Source organism: Papio anubis, chromosome X (genome assembly GCF_008728515.1).
Source record: "Papio anubis isolate 15944 chromosome X, Panubis1.0, whole genome shotgun sequence".
NCBI lineage: Eukaryota > Metazoa > Chordata > Mammalia > Primates > Cercopithecidae > Papio > Papio anubis.
Window position 1 is genome coordinate 43,296,112 of NC_044996.1, and position 13,639 is coordinate 43,309,750.

The window sequence follows — 13,639 nt, forward strand, 5'->3', positions numbered from 1 at the left end:
CAGGAAGTGCAGGCTATGTAGAATTGTAAACTCTCAGAGCATTGAGCGCTTTTAACACACAGGGCTTTGGCAAAGGATGAAAGATCTGTTGGTTCAAAACATTTTAGAAAATATGTCGGTCATTAGCTGACCGCTAGGTAGCTGAACAGATACTTCAATGGACATACTTGACAGGGAATATAGGCTTTACAGAACTAGTCCAGGAAAGTCACTAAACAAACAGTAACAACAAACCTTAGGGGAGAAGAGATCTGATTTCCAAACTTTCTACTTTATATTGTTTAAAATGTCTAGTTTTCAACCAAAAAAATTAAAATACAACCAACAGTAAACTGTGGCACTTAATTCAGGGACGTAAGCAGTCAACAAAACTGTCACTGAGGAATCCTAGATGTGCTTACTAGATGAAACTTTAGATCAGTTATCGTAAACGTCTTCAAAGAACTGAAGGAAATCATGGCTAAATAATTAAAAGAAAGTATGAGAATATTAGACATATTAGGAAAGGAAGAAGCATTTATCTAAACATAATGGAAACTATAGCTATGTGGTGGTGTGCTAGAGGATAAATGAAGCCACAGGGTAAACTTGGTGTCTCTTCTTGGAATGTCGGTTTTCTAGAGTTAAAACTGAGAGCATAAATTTGATATTGAAACAAATATAGGTATGTTATAGTGTAGAATGTAAAATTCACAAAAATAAAGCATTATGAAATTTGCCATTTGTGATGGGCCACTTATGGCAACTCTCAATTCCTACTCATTTCACACATTTAATTTATTTTGCCTATGGTATAAGTCAGTTGAAAAGTTTGAGAAGTCTAATGTAATGACCTGTTGATTCAGTGATTGTGGACCAACGACAATCCTATGTTAGAAACAAATGGGCATGTCACAGGTAAGAGATAACTGTAATAGAAAACCGATTTCCACAGTATACTCACTAATTGACCATTGTGTTATTTTCACACTTGGAATATCCTACCTTTGATGAACAAAAGGAATACCTTTATACCTGAATTGACATTTCTCCAAAAAAGACATGCAAATAGCTAATAGGTACACTAATCATCAGGGAAATGCAAATCAAAACCAAAATAAGCTATCACTTCACACATGTTAAGGATGGCTGTTATCAAAAAGACAAGAGATAACAAGTGTTGGCAAGAATATGGACAAAAGGGAACCTTTGTACACTGTTGGTTGGAATGTAAATTGGTTGTTGGTTTGAATGTAAATTGGTATAGCCATTATGGAAAACAGTATAGAGGTTCCTCAAAAAATTGAAAATAGAACTACTGTATGATCAGTCCAGCAATCCCACTTCTGCATATATATCCAAAGGAAGAAAATAGTGTATTGAAGAGATATCTGTGCTCCCATGTTCATTGCAGCATTATTCACAGTAGCCAAGATAACAACCTAAGTGTCCATTGACAGAAAATGGATAAATAAATACACACAATGGAATATTAATCAGCCATAAAAGAAGGAAATCCTGCCATTTGCAAAACATGAGTGAACCTGGAAAACATTATGCTAAGTGAAATAAGCCGACAGAAAGACAAATACTATATGATCTCACTTTTTATGTGAAGTCTAAAAAGGTTAAACTCATAGAAACAGTTGTATGGTGGTTGCCAGGGTCTGAGGGGTGAGGAAACTGGGGAGATACTGAGCAAGGGTACAAACTTTCAATTATAAGATGAACAAGTTCTTAGGATCTTATATAGAGCGTGAGTGGTGATGGGTGTGATAATTTGATTGTGATAATACACAGTGTGTATACATATAACAATGTTGTACACCTTGATCTATGAACTCTTTACTTTTCAATTAAATATTTTTGAAAGGGAATACCTTTCTTGTTTTGAAAATGCTTGATGTGGCTTTTCTCACATTAATGTAATTTAGATGAAGAAAAACAGATTTGAAGAAGCCTGAGCCAAGGGATTATAAGTTATCATTGAAAGCACAAATACTATTTATCATGCAGTTTCCTTCATGAAATGTTTTATGACAGACCTGTTTATCTCATAGATCTGATCAAAGCTGAACTTAACACATTAGACTTTAACTTATCCAAAATTAATATCTTTTGTCTAAGAACCAGCACTAAAATATTTCCTTATGTTACTCACCAACACTAGAAATTTGCTTTATTTCTTTTTCAAAAACAAATTTTTTATCACTTCTTGAGTTGCTGCATAGCTTGTAATGCAAAGAAAATATCCAAGCTTAGTGAAATGATAGGATAATTACTAACTTAGCAATTCATTCACACGTATTAGCTTTAAAGTACACAAGATTCAAATTCTTCAAATTAATTTCTCAAATGAAATACAATAAAATATAAATAAAATAATTAAATGAAAATTAAAGACCTTAATGGTTGCTTATAAATTCCTGAAATTGCAGATTTTATGTCCATGGAGTCTGAAGATCTATAGTAATGAAAACATATCATGTTATATACATTTATAGTCTGTTCATGCTGTTTTTTAAAATATGTATAGAACATTGAACTCCATATAATCGATAGCATCATAAATATCATTGAGACGACTGTTGTTGATTTTTATGAGTGATTTCCTCTATATTGTCTGCTCTATTTAAGTTGATTTTCCAAGCAGAGGTCTTAGCGACTTTGTAATCACTCTTATAGTGTTTTATTCATTGTGATTGACTATCAGTATTTTTCCTCTTGCAGCCTGACTCCCAAACCCAGAGTCTCATATACAGTTGTAGGTGCTACATTAAGAGAGATAGGGCAGTTATATGGAAAGTATTATGTGTTCTTTCTTTTTCCTTACTCTTCTCTCTCTCTCCCCTACCAGCCACACACAAAGGCATAAGGTTGTTTTCATATCATACCTGCAACTAAACTCATTCAGGATCCCCAGAACTCTGTAAATGGGAAACCACTTGTAATAGGTTTAACATCTCCTAATCTAGTATTAGGATAATGCTACCATTGTTGTAAAAGTTTCTCATATCTTGTAATTTGCTTTGGCATCATTATAATGAATAATCAATTGTATGATATAAAATAGTAAATGTTCTAATAAAATGCATTTTAAAAATGTTTGATTCCTTATAAAACTTAGACCTTATAATGACCATTTTCTCATTTGATCAAAGAAATACCTTAGTAACCTTCCTTCTGTTTAGTTATGACTTCACGCATTGAACTAGATGCTGTGCAGTCAGTCCTACCATGACTAGGATTGTTTATAGTTTCTCATTTTCTTTTATTTAAAATTAAAGTATGTGCATCTTTAAAAAAAGCAATATTTTAAAAATACTTGAAATACAGCCAAACGTTTATAACAATAAATGCTTTTTTAGTGCATCTCTTATTAAAAATACATTTATTTCCCTGTAGATACCAAAGGTAAAATAGAATATAAATCAAAGCTGATCATATTTTCTCTCTTCTAATTTTATAGATGTTTATGAACTTTACCTAGCAGCTTATGTGTACATACCACCAGGGATCCCACATATTTTGTTGGGCAATTTTAAGAGCTGATGCCTTTTAAGAAGACACCAATACCAGATTGATTTTCAAACTCAAGTGAAGAGGGGATTTCTGGAATATTGGAGTAAGGACTTCAGAAAATCTACTCCTCTATAAAAGCAATGTCTGGCAACAGTTGTTAAAAACAAGTTTTTCAGAATTCTAAAAATTAACCAAAAGCTTCCAGCAACCTGAGGAGTATTTATTCAATAAAATAGCTGATTTTTGGTTAAAAAAAAGTTAGATTTGTTGTATTTTAACTTGCCCTAATCCAACCAACCGTTCCCCAGACCCAAAATATCTCTGGAAACGAGTAACCTTGCATCCATGGTAGCTGTGAAAACCTGCAGCTACTGGAGAGGTGCACGCTCCTCAAATATCTTATCCCCAGATAATTGTCACTATTTGACGTGTCTGGCAGCTCCTTGGGAAGGCCCCATTCACGAGGCTTGTCTTTATTTGATCTGACTCAGTGGAAAAGCCCTATCCTCAGGACATTTGTTGAAAACAAGCAGCAGCAATCGTTTAATACTGTATCTGCCTGAGGTGGCTGACTTTTAGACCCTGTGAAAGCAGGAAGTGAAGGCTATGGCAGAATTGTAAACTCTCAGAGCATTGAAGGCATACCCAACACAGGGCTTTTTGGCAAAGGATGAAAGATCTGTTGGTTCAAAACATTTTAGAAAATATGTCGGTCATTAGCTGACCGCTAGGTAGCTGAACAGATACTTCAATGGACACACTTGACAGGGAATATAGGCTTTACAGAACTAGTCCAGGAAAGTCACTAAACAAACAGTAACAACAAACCTTAGGGGAGAAGAGATCTGATTTCTAAACTTTCTACTTTATATTGTTTAAAATGTCTAGTTTTCAACCAAAAAAAATTAAAACCAGCAGTAAACTATGGCACTTAATTCAGGGAGGTAAGCAGTCAATAAAAATTGTCACTGAGGAAGCCTAGATGTGCTTACTAGATGAAATTTTAAATCTGTTATTGTAAACCTGTTCAAAGAATGGAAGGAAACTGTGGGCAAAGAATTAAAGGAAAGTAAGAGAATGATGTCTCACCAAATAGCAAATATCAACAGAGAAAGAGAGACGTTATAAAGAACCAAATAGAAAATCTGGAGTTGGAAATTACAATAGATGAAATGAAAAAAAAATTATTAAAAGGGTTCATCAGCAGATTTGAGCCGACAGAAGAATCAAGAAACTGGAAGATAGGTTAACTGAGATTATCATATGTGGAAAAAAAGAAAAAGGTAGCAAATCCTAAGAGACCTGTGAGACACCATGAAGTATACCAATGTACACATAATGGAGTACCTGAAGGGGGTAAAAGAACATTTGAAGGAATAACAGCTGAAAACTTCCCAAATTTGATGAAAATACTAAGTATAACATCCAAGAAGCTGCTTGTACTCAAAGTAGGATAAACTCAAAAGGATTCACACCCAGACACAGTGATACTGAAATTGTTGAGAGACAAAAAGAATCTTAAAAGCAGCAAGAGAGAAGAGACTCACAAGGGATCTTCAATAAGCTCAATAGCTAATTTCTCATCAGAAACTGGGCCGGAAGGGCAGTGGGATGAAATATTCAAAACGTTAGAAAGACTGTCAATCAAGAATTCTATATCTAGCAAAACCATATTTTATAAAGGAAAGATAATTAGGACATTCCCAGATAAACAAACAAATGATTTGTTGCTGAAGACCTGTTTTGGAAGAAGTACAAAAGGTAATCCTTCAGGGTGAAATGAAAGGAAACTATTAACTTGAATGTGCAGGAATAAAGAGTACTGGTAAAGGTAACTACATAGGTAAACATAAAAGAGAGTATAAAGGTATGTTTGTTTATAACTTCTATCTGATTTAAAAGACAGGAGCTACATAAAAAACTAATTATAAAACTGTTGATGGGCATATTTCATATAAAGATGTAATTTGAATGACAGTAATAGCACATAGAGGGAGGGAGGGAACAGAGCTATAGGGGAACAGAGTTTTTGTATGTTATTGACACTGATTGTTATTAATCTGAACTAGATTGCTTTAGGTTAAGATGTTAATTGTAATTCTTAAGGCAGCCATTAAGAAAGTGACTCAATCTAGAGTAAAGAATTGGTAGTTAGCTTTAGAAATTTCAGTGCTTTGGCATGCAGGTTAGATTCTGAAAGTGAGGTTATGGATTATTTCCAAACTTAAGCTTTAGTTGACAATTTCATATGTTGTAAACATGTACAAGTATATTGCCTAAGTAGAATATTTGGTACATTTTTAGATAAACTGTAACAAAATACAGAGAAAAATTATAATCATTAATTCTCAGAACATTTTCATGAGTTAAGAATTGATTATTGCTCCAGTTTTTGATATGAGAAAACTATACCAAAGAGATTTTAAACTTGCCTGCCTCTTCCAAGTATGATTTCTAATGTGGTGAGAGTTGCAGTACTCAAGCATGGTTTAGTAACATATCCCTCCCCTCTCCTAAAAGTGCTTAATGATATTTTTGATATTAAAAGTAATATCTTTAATGATTTCATGACACTTCTCAAGAAACTGAAGTTTAAGGATCTCTTTGAGCTTCTCTGCCTTTCTTTCAGAACAATTTCAAGAGACCTTCAGTCTGATGTGAAGTATCTATCACTTAATGTGTGCATCTATTGCCCAGAAAGTTGTTTTTAGCTCAGGTGGAGTCTCTAAATAGACTGTGGAAAATTGTTTTCTGAAATAATTATGACACATCAATAAAACTGTTGAGTCTTTTATTATTATTATTATTATTATTATTGTATTTCTTTTTTTAATACTTTAAGTTCTAGGGTACATGTGCACAACATGCAGGTTTGTTACATATGTAGCTTCAAAGAGAATAAAATACCTAGGAATCCAACTTACAGGGAATGTAAAGGACCTCTTCAAGGAGAACTACAAACCACTTCTCAGTGAAATAAAAGAGGACACAAACAAATGGAAGAACATACCATGCTCATGGATAGGAAGAATCAATATTGTGAAAATGACCATACTGCCCAAGGTAATTTATAGATTCAGTGCCATTCCCATTAAGCTACCAATGACTTTCTTCACAGAATTGGAAAAAACTGCTTTAAAGTTCATATGGAACCAAAAAAGACCCTGCATTGCCAAGACAATCCTAAGCCAAAAGAACAAAGCTGGAGGCATCACACTACCTGACTTCAAACTATACTACAAGGCTACAGTAACCAAAACAGCATGGTACTGGTACCAAAACAGATATAGACCAATGGAACAGAACAGAGCCCTCAGAAATAATACCACACATCTACAGCCATCTGATCTTTGACAAACCTGACAAAAACAAGAAATGGGGAAAGGATTCCCTATTTAATAAATGGTGCTGGGAAAACTGGCTAGCCATATGTAGAAAGCTGAAATTGGATACTTTCCTTAAATCTTTACAAAAATTAATTCAAGATGGATTAGAGACTTAAATGTTAGACCTAAAACCATAAAAACCGTAGAAGAAAACCTAGGTGATACCATTCAGGACATAGGCATGGGCAAGGACTTCATGTCTAAAACACCAAAAGCAATGGCTACAAAAGCCAAAATTGACAAATGAGATCTAATTAAACTAAAGAGCTTCTGCACAGCAAAAGAAACTACCATCAGAGTGAACAGGCAACCTACAGAATGGGAGAAAATTTTTGCAATCTACTCATCTGACAAAGGGCCTATAAAGAACCTATAAAGAACTCAATCAAATTTACAAGAAAAAAACAACCCCATCAAAAAGTGGGCAAAGGATATGAACAGACACTTCTGAAAAGAAGACATTCATACAGCCAACAGACACATGAAAAAAAGCTCATCCTCACTCGGCATCAGAGAAATGCAAATCAAAACCACAATGAGATGTCATCTTACACCAGTTAGAATGGCAATCATTAAAAAATCAGGAAACAACAGGTGCTGGAGAGGATGTGGAGAAATAGGAACACTTTTACACTGTTGGTGGGACTGTAAACTAGTTCAACCATTGTGGAAAACAGTGTGGCGATTCCTCAAGGATCTAGAACTAGAAATACCATTTGACCCAGCCATCCCATTACTGGGTATATACCCAAAGGATTATCAGTCATGCTGCTGTAGAGACACATGCACACATACGTTTATTGCGGCACTGTTCACAATAGCAAAGACTTGGAATCAACCCAAATGTTCATCAGTGACAGACTAGGTTAAGAAAATGTGGCACATATACACCATGGAATACTATGCAGCCATAAAAAGGATGAGTTTGTGTCCTTTGTAGGGACATGGATGCAACTGGAAACCATCATTCTCAGCAAACTATCGCAAGAACAGAAAACCAAATACCACATGTTCTCACTCATAGTTGGGAATTGAACAATGAGATCACTTGGACACAGGAAGGGGAACATCACACACCAGGTCCTATTGTGAGGAGGGAGGAGACGGAAGGGATAGCATTAGGAGATATACCTGATGTAAATGACGAGTTAATGGGTGCAGCACACCAACATGGCACGTGAGTCTTTTTTTTTTTTAAAATAGAGGTTTCTGAATTTTAGAATTTAGTTATCTATTAATAGCAGATTAAATGCATCCTTGAAAAAATTAATTCAAGTTTTTTTTTTAAAGTTTACTATATCTAAGGCAGTGTGGGAGATTCAAAGATAGAAGAGATGTGATTTCTGCCCTCATCAAGACTTCCTGTTAGGTTGGTGCAAAAGTAATTGCGTGTTTTGCTATTAAGGACAAGTGTAAAGAGTTGTAATATGAAAATGGATTACCTTTTATAATCAAGTTTAAGCATAATGTATCTCACCTAATGACTTACAGAATTACAAAGTTCAGTATCATTACCATTATAGCTTACATTATAGTATTGATTTGTTCCTCTGGGGAGAAAATCAGCTCTCCTTTTGACTTGGTTTGAATTCTGTTTATTTGAGAAAGAACTAATGTGGCAAACCAAATGAATAAAAGCTCTCAACGGTTTTTAATGCATCTTGAACCATCTGCTATTAGCACCAAGCCAGTACTGCAGTGTTTCTGGAGCTGGCTGTCAGGATCAGGGATGTCCAGCAGACAAAACAAGATTCCTTGTGTAGGAAGCTATTAAACTGGTACTCTCAGAAGTGACTACCATCTTCTTCCCTCTCCCCACTAGGGATCTTAGTCTCCTTATTTAGCATTTGTTTACCACGTTTCAAAAGAGTAGCTTAGCAATTTTTTAGACATGTTTCAGCTTAGATGTAAGCTATACATGATTGAGGAAGGGAGAAAGGACACGGTGCTAGTATATAGATAGAAAAAGTGCTGATCTCATCTCCATGAAGTCAGAGCAACATCCTCAAGGGATGAGGCTTGGTCTAGTTATGGAAACGTAATTTCTTTCTATAATATACTTGGAAAAATATTTACCCTCAGAGTAAATCCACTGTACTATTTTAAGCAAATTAGTTTGGTTTTAAATCATCTTTTAAAAGTTACTTAATTTTTAAATTATGAAATTTTAATTAAATGAACTGTCTTCAGAGATGATTGACCTAGATACAAGTAACTATGGGAATACTGTGATAAATAAGGCTTCCTTGCCCTTAAGAAGTTTATACTCTAGTAAGAGAGCGGTAAATACCAAGGAGCATGATTGCTGGAGTGTATGGTAAAAGTATGTTTAGTTTTGTAAGAAACTGTCAAACTGTCTTCCAAAGTGGTTGTACCATTTTGCATTCCCACCAACAGACAAGAGCTGCTATTGCTGCACATCCTTGAAGATGCTTTTGTATCACCGCACCTGCAACTTCCTGATTCTTTTCTTTTTAAAAACTATTTATTTTGAAATAATTACAAGCTCACAAGAAGTTGCAAAAATAGTGCAACGAAATCCTGTGTACCCATCACTCAGCTTCCCACTGGTGATATCTTGTATAATTATAGTGTATTATCAATACTAAAAAATTGATTGTCACAATGTAATCAACTAGACTGCAGTACCTGTTTCTTTTTAATGCCTGCAAGACATTCCATTCCATGGGTGTTTTATTTAACCAGTCCTTTATTGATGGGCATTAAAATTGTAGTATTGCTGGTATAGGGAAAGATAGGAGAATATGTCTGTGTATTCAGGGCCACTGCTGGTGTTTACATTGCTTTTGTGTGAATTAGAAAAGAGTGCCCTCTCTGGGTGGATGTAGTCCCATAGGCATATGGCTTGGGAAACTAGAATATAACCTAGATAACTGTTTTTTAGCATCTCTGCATGTATATCTCTTTGAACTTAAGTGGGAATACATATGCAGGATAATGGAGTGTCATTTAAATTCTGCAATATGACATCACTTTTCCAGTGTGAAACTTCGAAGCTGTCCCTTTCAGATTTAGCATGTGCTCCCATCCTCCTACCTGTAACCCTCATCACTTCTCCCAAGTACCTTAGGTCTTGTATATTTTCTATTATTATTATTATTATTATTACAGAGTCTCGCTCTGTTGCCCAGGCTGGAGTGCAGTGGTGTGATCTGGGCTCACTGCAACCTCTGCCTTCCAGGTTCAAGCGATTCTCCTGCCTCAGCCTCCCAAGTAGCTAGGACTACAGGTAGAGGTGCACCACCACGCCTGGCTAATTTTTTAAAAATATTTTTACTAGAGATGGAGTTTCACCATGTTGGCCAGGCTGGTCTTGAACTCCTGACCCCAAGTGATCTGCCCACCTCAACCTCCCCATGTATTGGGATTACCAGCATGAGCCACCTGCCCGGCTGGTATTTTCTATTATTTATGTACATGTCTACCTCCCACATTGGATAGTAAGCTTCTGTCTTCATCTTTGTATTTTCTTTCCCTTCTCTTCCCCACTCCACTATTACCAATCTACATAGAACATTGTTTCTTATAAACATGTTAAGTGAATTTTTGTTTAAAATTTTTATTAAGGTGAGGAAGTTAAGAGCAGTGAGTTTTTAAATCTGCCTCTCAATACTTCAAGAGGTGTCATTAAATTTTTAAACCAAAATTATTTTCAATTAAAATACCCACACACTCCATACTCATAGGAGAGAAAAAGAGTGTGTTATTAAGTCAACCAACTAATGATGGGGTGCTGCAGTTTCAAAAACATTAATAAGCATTGTAGTATTGAAGAAAATAGGGTAGTGGAACTTGTGACATTGCAAGCAGGGAAGTATTTTATATGTATTGTACACTCGTGTTCAATAAGTAGAATTCTGAGAAGTTGCATAAGTCTTGTGCCCTAAAAATTCCTAATTTCTTCAGATCTTAAATTCTATATGCCATTGATTTAGGAGGGAAGTTGTCCATTTTTAACACTGGCCTTTTCATTACTGTTAAGCACCAGAAATATTTTATAAAATTTTAATAATATTAAATATTTCATTAAAACTTAAATCATTGGAATCATATGTGGTACATATCAGGACTGCTACAAACACACGAGAATGGAAACGTACTTTTTTAAAAAAATGTGTTTCTATTACATAGACTTTATATTAGCAATGTAACTAAAATTAGCAGAGTAAGCCTAATCAGCACATAAATCTTATACAAGTGACAAGTTAAAATAGTTAATAGTAGTTGCAAAAGTAGCTTGACATCAGTATCAGGTGGTCATGTTTGCTTGTATATACTATTTAAGGAGGTAAACATTGGAGAAGTTGGGCTGAATAAAACGGGGGACGCAAGAGTGAGAAATGCTCTTTAGATCTAATGTTCACAGTGCATCATCAAGTGAGAATTGCTTTGCTAGCAACACATAAATATTTTTTCATTATAGGGAATGACTGTTACTGGGAAAGCATTGGAGTAAATATTTGTTTTCCTTGATTATTTGCTGTAAATAATTTTTTGTAACCAAATCAACAAAGTACTATGGGTTCACTATAGGATATTACATTGTTATATAGAAGTTCCTGTTTTCCTGATGTTAACTATAATGGGTTTCTACCTGTATTCCAGGAAATAAAGCAAGTTGGGTTGATTCCAGTATGTTTTATTTTTCAGCTTTAGTGCTAAAATCAGATTGTGTGCAACTCTGAATCATGGTTCTATAAATTCTTGGCTATACTAAGTAAATTACAGTATATCTTCCAGTACAATTATAAGAATGCTGTAACATGCAAGATGTTTTCTTGAGCGTTTTTATGATTAAAGATTAATTTCTTCGTGAATTTGGCTTGATAGATTTGTATTGAAGAGCATTGTCAACTACTATTTGAGTGCCATCTGTGTATCTGACAGTATACTGTGGACTAATAGGAATTTAACGAATAAAATAGTGCATTTTTGGTTTTGCAGGATTTCTTACAGGGATGAATAGGCTGGGCACATTTGCCTTGTAGGTATATGTGTTTATGTACATACATGTTTCATATTAGCTTTGGCCTGTAAACTTCCAGTATAAATAGAATAATTTACCAGCTCGTTCTTCCACTGGGACATATGTAAGTAAACTATCTTTTCTAGCTAACTAAGCAGGTGGCTATTTCTATGACTGGTTATGTTTCAAATTTTAATATACATTGATGTAATTAAATATTGTGTGTGTCTGTGTGTGTAATCATCTCTCATCTCTGCTTCTGTGGGGGATCCTAATGTAAATAGTATAAAACAGTAATATCCTTGCCTCCTTTTATTGACTTTTTCCCTCGTTCTGTGAACTGGCTTTATGTGCCTTCTCTCTCTTGCTCCAGTGCCTTAAGTGGTCACATGTGGGTGACTAAAAGAGGTAGAAATAGCCACATGTGAATAATGGGGAGTTGGATATTTATGATAATACATGGGAATGAGGGAGGCATATTAATCATTTTGAAGTTAATGGACTTATTTGTTGGGGGAAAGATTCATGGACAGTTTTGAATTATGTTTCAAATAAGGATTTAGAATTTTATTTATGGGGAGAGGACTAGACATTCTAGTCAGTGAGGATTGTAAACAGAGCTGAGTGAGTAGTTTTGTTTAGAAAGCTGTTGGGAAATAAGTCTATTTGAGAATTCTTGAATCAAGAGAGGGAAGAGCAGAGTGGCTTAAAATTAAAGCATCTGTTCATTCATTTTGACTTGATTTTCTAACCTATGTGGGAATGCTGTAGAAGTTGTATGGTTGAATAAGTGAGGGATTAGTCACATTTAAATCAGAGTCATTACTGAAGAAAATATAAGAATAGTTTAGTCCAGAGTGGACTCTAGTCTGCATAAGAATTAGCTGTGAAATTAGATTTGTGAGGAAAGAATAACTACAAATAACAGTACAGGAAATAAATGGTATAGTTTGGCATTTAACTGAATAATGTGGGTGGTGATCTAGAGGCTCATGTTAGGCTAGCATTGTTCATCCAAAGAGAAGGGCTGTACCATTTCTAATGAATTTGGAGAGCTCTGTCAGCCATACATTGATGAAGCCCTGCAGTAATGTCTATGATTTTGCTTGCAGGTATACTTTGAAGATCTCCAGTATTCTGTCAAATTCTGAGAGCACACAATCTGACTCTTGAAATTGTGGTAGAGCTTGTGAGGAGAAATCAAGAGAAATTGCCGAGAACCTATTATATGGTGTACATCCTTCTGGATGTTTAACATACCTGCTTTGCTTCCCTGTTTTTCCACCAAATCAAATCTTCTGTAAAGGTATATGAGGGTGGGTAGGTAAATGGGCATCGTGCTGAGGGAGAACTCTCCACTCTTTAAAATTTTTGCCGCCTAAAAAATGCCCAAAGCCATGGTGCTATTTCAGCTCTTTGGGAGATTTCTAGCCTGCCTTCTTCCTTTTACCCTTTTTCATGTATGCTATCTGATGGCTCCAAGTCACAGATACCAAGCTAAAGTACTTTCTCCAGTCATGGTCCTCTTTCTTGCTTCCCTGAACTCCCAAACTGGGTAAGTGTCTCTCCTCTGTGTCCCATAATTCCTCATTCATAACTATTTTCTTATCATTTACTGCTTTATATTAAATTCTATTCATGTATTTCTCTCCTTCACTTATTAGAGTATAAGCTCCTGAAGAGTGAGGATGGTCTTTTTCCTTTCTTATCCCCAGTGCATGGCAAAAATAGTAGAGAAGGTGGTTAATAATGGTTTCTTGTACTA

The 13,639-nt window shown here is 35.1% G+C and overlaps 1 protein-coding gene across 4 annotated transcripts in view; it reads left to right on the forward strand.

Moving 5' to 3' along the window:
• The window catches only part of AMMECR1 (AMMECR nuclear protein 1), a 130,009-nt gene that overhangs the window by 16,692 nt on the left and 99,678 nt on the right, over positions 1–13,639 (forward strand). The gene's annotated exons all lie outside the window — the stretch shown is intronic.